The sequence below is a fragment of the Rhipicephalus sanguineus genome, chromosome 6 (genome assembly GCF_013339695.2).
Source record: "Rhipicephalus sanguineus isolate Rsan-2018 chromosome 6, BIME_Rsan_1.4, whole genome shotgun sequence".
In the NCBI taxonomy this organism is placed as follows: domain Eukaryota; kingdom Metazoa; phylum Arthropoda; class Arachnida; order Ixodida; family Ixodidae; genus Rhipicephalus; species Rhipicephalus sanguineus.
The window spans coordinates 57,173,553-57,181,980 of NC_051181.1; positions in this window are offsets into that span (position 1 = coordinate 57,173,553).

Below are 8,428 nucleotides of genomic sequence, written 5' to 3' on the forward strand. Positions count from 1 at the left end.
TATCAACTTATGCGTTCATCCCTGATGGTGTCGTCGTCCATATACTCGTGCTTGCAAAGAATGTTCTCGAGAATACTAGAAAACAGTCCTTGAGGCCGTGTTATCATGAAGTTGAAATAAAGTGGTGAAGCACATTTGGCGACCCGTTCTCGAACGGAAATATTCACGACCTAATTGGCTCTCTAGTGTCTATACAACGATAGCCTAAAGTTTGCTCGTTCGGGAAAATGCTCTTTTCCATCCTCACGATGCGGTACTGTTGGAGTGGACGACGAGCCGGCAAATGGGAACCACGATGCCTTGCGAGCCGGTACACCCTGGCATACGAAGAAGCATTGATCGTGTCACGGTAGGTAGTCACTTGGATGGGCGCGAGTTCCTAAGGAAGGATCAGAGGTATTTGGTTGGCGCAGCCTTGACGTGTACTTCGAAAGCCCACTCTGGGAAGACCGTTCGAGAACCCTCCGCCGAATCTCCTGCCACTTTCTGAAAATGACTTGGGAAGAGACTAAACGTTTTCCGGATATCTCAGAATACATGCTGTCTTTGTGGAGTACTTCGCTCCATGATTAGTAGGAATAATAGCACGAAAACGAGACACGAATACCAGGAAAAACACTGTACAGAGTGCAGACTTCAGCTAACAGTTTAATAAATGCGAAGCATTTATTACCAAACATTTCACACTTTGAGCGTATCTATCTATCTATCTATCTATCTATCTATCTATCTATCTATCTATCTATCTATCTATCTATCTATCTATCTATCTATCTATCTATCTATCTATCTATCTATCTATCTATCTATCTATCTATCTATCTATCTATCTATCTATCTATCTATCTATCTATCTATCTATCTATCTATCTATCTATCTATCTATCTATCTATCTATCTAGCCGCCTACGTCTGGGTGCTCTATTGATCGTCTCCTTAACTTGCTGTAGATCAAAATTGGCATGGGAGGGCAAGAAAATTTGACGAATATGACTGTCAGTACATTACATAAATGACCTGAAAATCCTGTCGAGTACATCGTGAAATCCTTTCCTCCAGACTATATTGTACATACCCATTTACCACGGTGCGTGGTGTATATGCGGCACAGGTGACTGACAGTTTATATCTAGCCAGGAATGGTGAGAACGGATATTGGTAATTTAAATATAAGAGCGATAAGACAACCCGACATCGGCACCGTTAACCCGACGAGTGGAAGGAATAAAAATTAGAATGCGGTATTCCGTCAGAGAGCCACGCCAGGTCTATAAAATGATTTGGAAAAAGAGGCTATGCAGGCGTAATACCGGTGCGACGTGGATTGTGGCTGTGGTGCTAGCTGTCTAATTTTACAATAAAGTAATAAACACTACAAATGTACTCCTACGGTACAAGCGTCATATCAGATTAACGTCGGTGGTTCCCGTGTTGGCTCCGCTTTTATAGCAGTCTAATAAACATTGCATTTTTATTCCTTTGTTTCAGAAAGCTATATTTAAACATTGCTTGACCCCGGAGGAATACAATAACGAAAGTTACGCTTGATATTCGCATAAGTCACCACAAAGTGCACGTAGTTTCGACAATACTGACGTATGTATTCTAACGTGAGGGCTGACGTTACGTCGAATCATAGTTACCCTTTAAACGCCAGTGTTGCGTTTGTAGACGTGCCTGTATTCCACAATGTGCACATAGCTACTACACTTAGAAAAACACGTCAGTCCACTTCGTAACGCTTGGCTCAAGGCCATAAAACACAGCATAGAAGTACTCGCTGACTGCTTCGCATGAAATCGATTGACACAACGCGTGGAATCTGCCAATTTGTTTTCGATCAGCTTGCATACTTATGAAAAACCCTGTCGATATCAACAAGATATCATGAAAATCAACCGTAGAGCAATAAAAAAATGCCAAAAACCGTCCAACATTTAGTAAGCCAGCGCTTCATCTGCTTCCAGATCAAACATTCACTTTCTAAATTAAGATATAAATTCATGTTCTTTTTTTTAGTTAGGAAAGTAGAAGCAGCGCTAACACACGAGATGACCCCACTGTCAATTTCCTGAGCTTCAATTATTTCACGTACCACTTTCTCCCGGCATCTGTTAGCCCTCCTCCTATTTTGCTTACTTAAAAAGAACGTGATATTAGAATATGTTTTTTGGCCAAAAGAGCAAGAACGCTTGGTTGAAGCCGTTTTTAAGAATGCATCGGCACAGGCCCCGTAGGTTTGGCTGTCGGAAATCAGTAAAGTGCCAGGACCGTGCCCTAGCTGAGTGATAATTTATAGGTGCCTTCAAGTCACCAAGGTTGTTAGAGACTCATGCTGGGTAAATAATTTACGAGTGTCGCATATATTGGAAACGTTAAAGAACGAAACACTGTTCAAGGTTATCTCTATGGAGTTCGTTTATGGAGTTCGCTGCTTGTGCAAAGGAATGAATCATATAAGTCACCTGCACAGTGCGAGTCATTGCAAACTGTTGCAATGCTGTCATGACTTCTCATGGAGTAGCTGCGTGTGCGCCTGTGTTTCACTGTGTGGCATTACCCTTTGTCTTCTAGCGGTACCGCATAACTATCTTGTTCATTAGCTTGAACGTATTTGGAAAAGTTCGCTTCCGAAGCCTAGCTGTGCTCCTTTCGCATGAATGGCATGAAGACATGCACAATATTTGAATGATTATCGGAAATGACCGTTTTGCTCATTAAATGAACATAAATAAATACGAATTAATGAAACTGCAATATTGCAACCAACTCGTTCTGAGGTTCCATTTTATAATATAGTACCCGCTTCGAGATACACATCACCATAACGGTGCTAAAATATGATGGGGATTCACCAGCCCAAACACTTAAGAGTAGGTCAACCATTAGAGCTTCGACACTGTTTTGAAATTGTTAATAGGAACGTCAATATTGTTATACAATTTCACAATGCGCGTATTTAGTGCTATCCTGATATGTTCGCTATGTATTCGTGACTTCACTACAGCTCATCTTCATTCCAAAGTAAAGCAAAGCAAACATATGCTTTATGAAATAATATGTAATACTTTTGTGGTACACAGAAAACGGACAACCAACGCGTTTAGCACAAGAGCAAACTGCAGCAGCAGAGAGAAAACACAAACAAACACGTTTTCTCCTTCGGTCAACGTCTCGTTCTGCGAGACTGTCAGAGCGCAAATCATATTTGCTGTCTGCATAGAGCGGGCGCGGCATTTGCCTCCCTTTAAAAGAGCATCGCTACGATCATATAGTCGGGTCAGTGGTCGCTTGTACTAGTGACAGCCTCTCGCAAAGTCACTCGCTTACGTACGGCTTTATGCGCACTACGTGCACAAGTTCAGCTCGGTCCCGGTGGCGCCTTCCACAGTGGCGGCTATCCGGGCCGACGTCATAAGTGACTTCATTTGGTCATAGCAGCACTCGATAAGGTCCGAAGTATCTTCTGAGCAGCTCATTGGATAGTGTCCGTCTTCGTAAAGGCGTCCACACCCATTCCCTGTCGCCGGTTTCGTAGGTTACAGTTCTATGACGAAGACTATAGCGACCTGCGTGGTGCTCTTGCTGTTGGTATATTCGCACACGTGCGAGCTGCCTGGCTTCCTACACGCATTGAGTAAACGCATCGGCACTCGTTTCAACGTCATTGCATTCGACTGTCAGCATCGCGTTCAACATTGTCCTTACTTCTCCTTCATGAACAAGGCGGAATGGGGTCATCCGTGTCGTTTCTTGCTTAGAAATGTCCCAAGAAAACGTTATATAATGTAGAATCTCGTCCCAATTTTTGTGTTCTATGTGCACAGACATTGAAAGCATGTCTTCCAGGGTTTTATTCAACCACTCGGTCAGTCCATTGATTTGTGGATGGTAGGCTGTCAGCTTACAATGAATCGTACCACTGAGCACCAACACATCGTCTCAAAGCGCTGCTTTGAATGTGGTTCCTCGACCAGTTATAACGATCGATGGTGTGACGTGTCTCAACACAATATTCTCCATGAAAAAGCGTGCCACCACCTCTGCTGCGCCTCCCTGCATGGCTTTTGTCTCGGGTAGCCAGTAAGGTAGTCGGTCGCCCCAGTAACCCAGCGGTTAGCAGCACTAGAGGTTAGAAGTGGACCCAAAAGGTACATTCCGATCTGTCCAAACGGCGTTGGCGGGACCTGTACTGGGTGTAACATACCGGCTGGTATCGTCGGAGGTGACTTACGCCGCTTGTAATCGAGGCAGGTCCGAACGTGATAATTCACGGCAGCGGCGAGTCTTGGCTAGTAGCGCCTGTCCCGCACTCTGCTTAGTGTGTGCGTGAAGCCACGAATGCCCAGAGGTGGCCTCGTTGTGGCAGGCTTGTAATACTTAACAACGAAGGGCAGTAGGGACAGCCAGCAGATAGATGGGTACGTCTGACGAGAAGTACATTTTGTAATAGATTTTGTTTCGTAAACAAGAAAATTCGGCAGATTTCATGTACCGTAGAAATCGATGTTATGCGAAGCATGCGCGGGATGGTGACTGTGGCGCAATTTTTCACATTGAGCGAAACGTTACGGAATGACGCTAGCGAAATGTGGAAGTGGTATGCGCACACTCATATGTTGAAGAGTCACAAATGTATTACATAACCAGTTTACCATTGCGTAACGATGCCAACAGCAGCATGGGTGTTACCAACACCAGACGCGGTAAGCTGATATGTAGTGCCTATATTTTTCAAGACGCTATAGCGCGAATGCGAACAGGACAAAGAAGGAACACAGATACAAAGGACAGGCGTTAGTCGCAACTAAGCTTCATTCGGGAAAGTTTCCTTAGATACATGGTACGCAGCCGAGTGGCACGCGCAGGCGCACTGCACGTGCGTTACAGTCAGAGTTGCAGTTGTTACAGTTGTGTTACAGTTGTTATGCTTATACTTGTCCGTATCATTCAGTACCTGCATCTGGACCGGACTTGCTATCGGATCCGTTTGTGATTGCGGCTGCGAGGGATCTAAGTGTAGTGAAGTGCGAGGTATAGTACAGCTGGTGGATATCCTGGATGCCTCTTACGATGAAATGATCTATTATGCCTCCTGTCCGGGATGTGGCAGCGATGTCTTTTGATGCCCTGTTCACATCCAAGCCGTCTTTCACGCAGTATAAGAACAAGACGTTGTTGGGTCTTGATAAATCAATGTTGAAGTCACCAGCAATGATGAGAGGCCTGGTGATGAGAGGCAGATTTATTGTAGGGAGACATTGACCCCGGGGTTTTTTTTTTGTGATCCACGTGGTTCACGGTGCGTACAACGTGGACGAGTGGATGGTACCTGAGTGTCTTTCAGGGGTGTTCTGTCTTCAGCTTCAGTTGCCGCAAACAATTCTTCTTTGCTCTTCAGTTGCCGCAAATAATTGAAATCAGTTCCCTATTCTTCGGCCCAAACAAAGGCAACGTCATCTCTTGTTAGACGTGCTAAAGGTGACGCAATGCGGCCAACATCTCGTATAAACCGCCGACAATATACGAAGAGGCCCAGAAAACACCCGATAGCCTTTTTATCTGATCGTGTTGGGAGCTGGGCGTCGGCGGTAACTTTCTCAGATTCGGACGAACTCCTGCGTAACTGACGACATGGCCAAGAAACTAGTTCTTCAAAGCAAAAGTGGCACTTTTCCGGCTGCAGCTTCAGGCCGGTGGACCGTACGGCCTGCAGAACCAGCTGCAGCCATTTCAGGTGTTCGTCAAACGTTGCGGAAAACATAATGACGTCGTCAAGACATGCCAGGCAGGTTTTCCGCTTCAGCCCTGAAAGCGCGGTGTCTATGAGGCGATGAAACTTAGCAGGCGCAGAGCATAATCCCAGTGGTAAGGCCTTCAATTCGGTTTATTTCATGCTATCTGGAGCCTACATCAATTTCCCAACAACCACTCTTTAAGTTCATCGAAGAGAAGTAAAGTGCGCTTCGTAGCCTGTCGACCGAAGCGTCAATATGGGGAAGCGGGTACACGTCTTTCTTAGTCACCTGAATTAGCTTCCTATTGTCCACACAGAATTGAAGGCTGCCGTCCTTCTTATTCAATAGAACAATAGGTGACGCCCACGGACCCTTTGACGGTTGAACCACGTCCTCTTCAAGCATTTTGGCTACTTTGTATTCTCTCGCTTCTCAACCTTTTGAAGCCACACGATACAGATTTTGATGAATTGGTCACGCTGTACCCTCTGTGATGACTCGACCCTTGTTCAGGGGTGTGAGGACTACTTTTGACGGCGACGGAAAACAGCCGTGGAACTCGGCTAGCAGCACTAGAACGCGTTCTCGCTCCTGCTGAAGTAAAATAAGGCTGGCGTCAAGAATATGTGCTAGGTCTTGTGGATCTTGTGCAGGCGTTGCTTCATTTGCTGAAAAGCCGTGGCGAGCATCTGCTACCTCGTCAAAATAGCCCAAACATGTGCGCTTTGGAAGGTGCCGGCACACTGTGCGGAAACTGGTCGACAGCAAGTTCGTGACATCCATCGGTGACATGGACATCGGTGACATGGACCTCGTGCGACTGAAATGCCATGAGTGAAAAGCAGCGAGGTTATTCGGTCTGCGACTCCTTCATCGACAAACGGTACGTCACAAGCCACTGAAATGAGGGTACATGATGGGTTTCTTCGTATGCCACTTAGAATGACATACGAACGGGTTCCTCGTATGCCACTTCGTAAGCCACTCGTATGACCTTTCGCATGCCAACAACTATTTCTTCGTATGCCACTTGGAACGACATACGAATAAAGGCTAACAGCTCACGTCTTTAGCAAACGCCGCCGCTGTAGCCAGGAAAGCCATAGACCACACCTACGTGTGGTCTTTGACTTCAACGCAAACTTTGCGTTGAAAACCGAACACGCACAGAGCCCCAACAGATACTAATCTTTTACAGCATAAAACCTTGATGTCTTCGCTCCACGCGGTTGTGTTGCTGGCTTTGCAGCTCTTTTCGCCAATGCAGCATTCACGTACGCGCAACCAGAATGCGGTGCTCGTCCGTCGCTAAGCGCCAGCTACAGCTGTGGTCTTGGAGACACACTCGTTATTAAGGCGACACGCTTGCATGCCTTATCAAATGCGAAAAAATGACCGTCGGCGACGTCGGCGTCAACACAGTGATACGAATAATAATGATCATGTGTCAACGTCACTATGGCGTTAGACAAGGTGAGGCCATATCTTGACGTCGTACATAACTTCGTCGCTTGGTAAAAGGTGGGTTGAACCCAGAAACACTGGAAAACTACGTAACGCGCACAGAGCTTCGAACGCCTTCATTCCCAGAGGCAATGCGAAACCACATTACGTGTAGAAAGCTTTCGGAGCGGGCGGGGAGGGGGGGGGGTCAATACAACCATCTGACAGAAAAAGAAGAATAGAAAGAAGGGGAACATGGCTTTCGTCTTCGCGACATCTAAGATGAATATGCAAGCGACCGTATGAACTTTGCTGTGCGCGGTATTGAATCAGGTTGCATAAAAGTGTTTTCGCTGAACATCACACGTCCAAAAGCGGGCGAAGCATTTTTTTCTGTTCTGCCTATCTCCAAACCTCAGCTCGTATTACAACCGGCTTTTCGCGTAAGTACTAGTCTATCAGTTGAAGTGACATGTTTTAAGATCTATGTTATTTTTTATTGTAAGTATTTCGTCGCAAAAAAGTTCACCCTTGGCATTTAATAAGAACTCTCTTATTTCATACACAATATGACGTTTTGTTGCTTTGAACTTGCACTTATCAGGTCGTTGCTGATGCTCTTCAAGAAACCCTTGTTATAGACCATGTAAAAATTGTGCTGCCATCTAACGGCCGCCGTTTGCATTACCGCCATGTTGAAGGCTAAGTGCGCCCCGCATGGGCACCCAAGAAGCGTACATATCGACGTGTGGCGGCTGAGAAAAAGGGCAATTCTGACATATTTTCGTCTGCCGTGTTGCTCCGATTGAGAAAATTGGAGTTCTCAGAAAAGGTTTACATGAAACTAACCACATGTTACTAGATTCCCTCGCGGCAGACGAGAAGTGGCAGATCGTTCCCTAATTGCTCTGGCTACTGCTTGCCACTAGCGCCGTCTTTACGTTCTCCGTTCCTGATATAGATGCGGCATGTCACAGCATCGGCACTCATCAAAGAACACTCCCGCGCTATACCGGAACCAGACGGTTTTCGTGCCGTGTGCTTGCAGGCACAGACGAACCGCGGCTTCGTGTACGAGATTCAAAGCTGCATCGCGGCTACTCGTGCATGCCAGATCTGCTGTTGACACCATTACTTTGTTCCTTACATTGCGATATCAATCACATGTCACACATGTAGGTCGAGCGCTCATCCGTACTCAGCAAACGGACCCATTGCGCTGGAGAGTGTTGTTTGCAGATGCACTT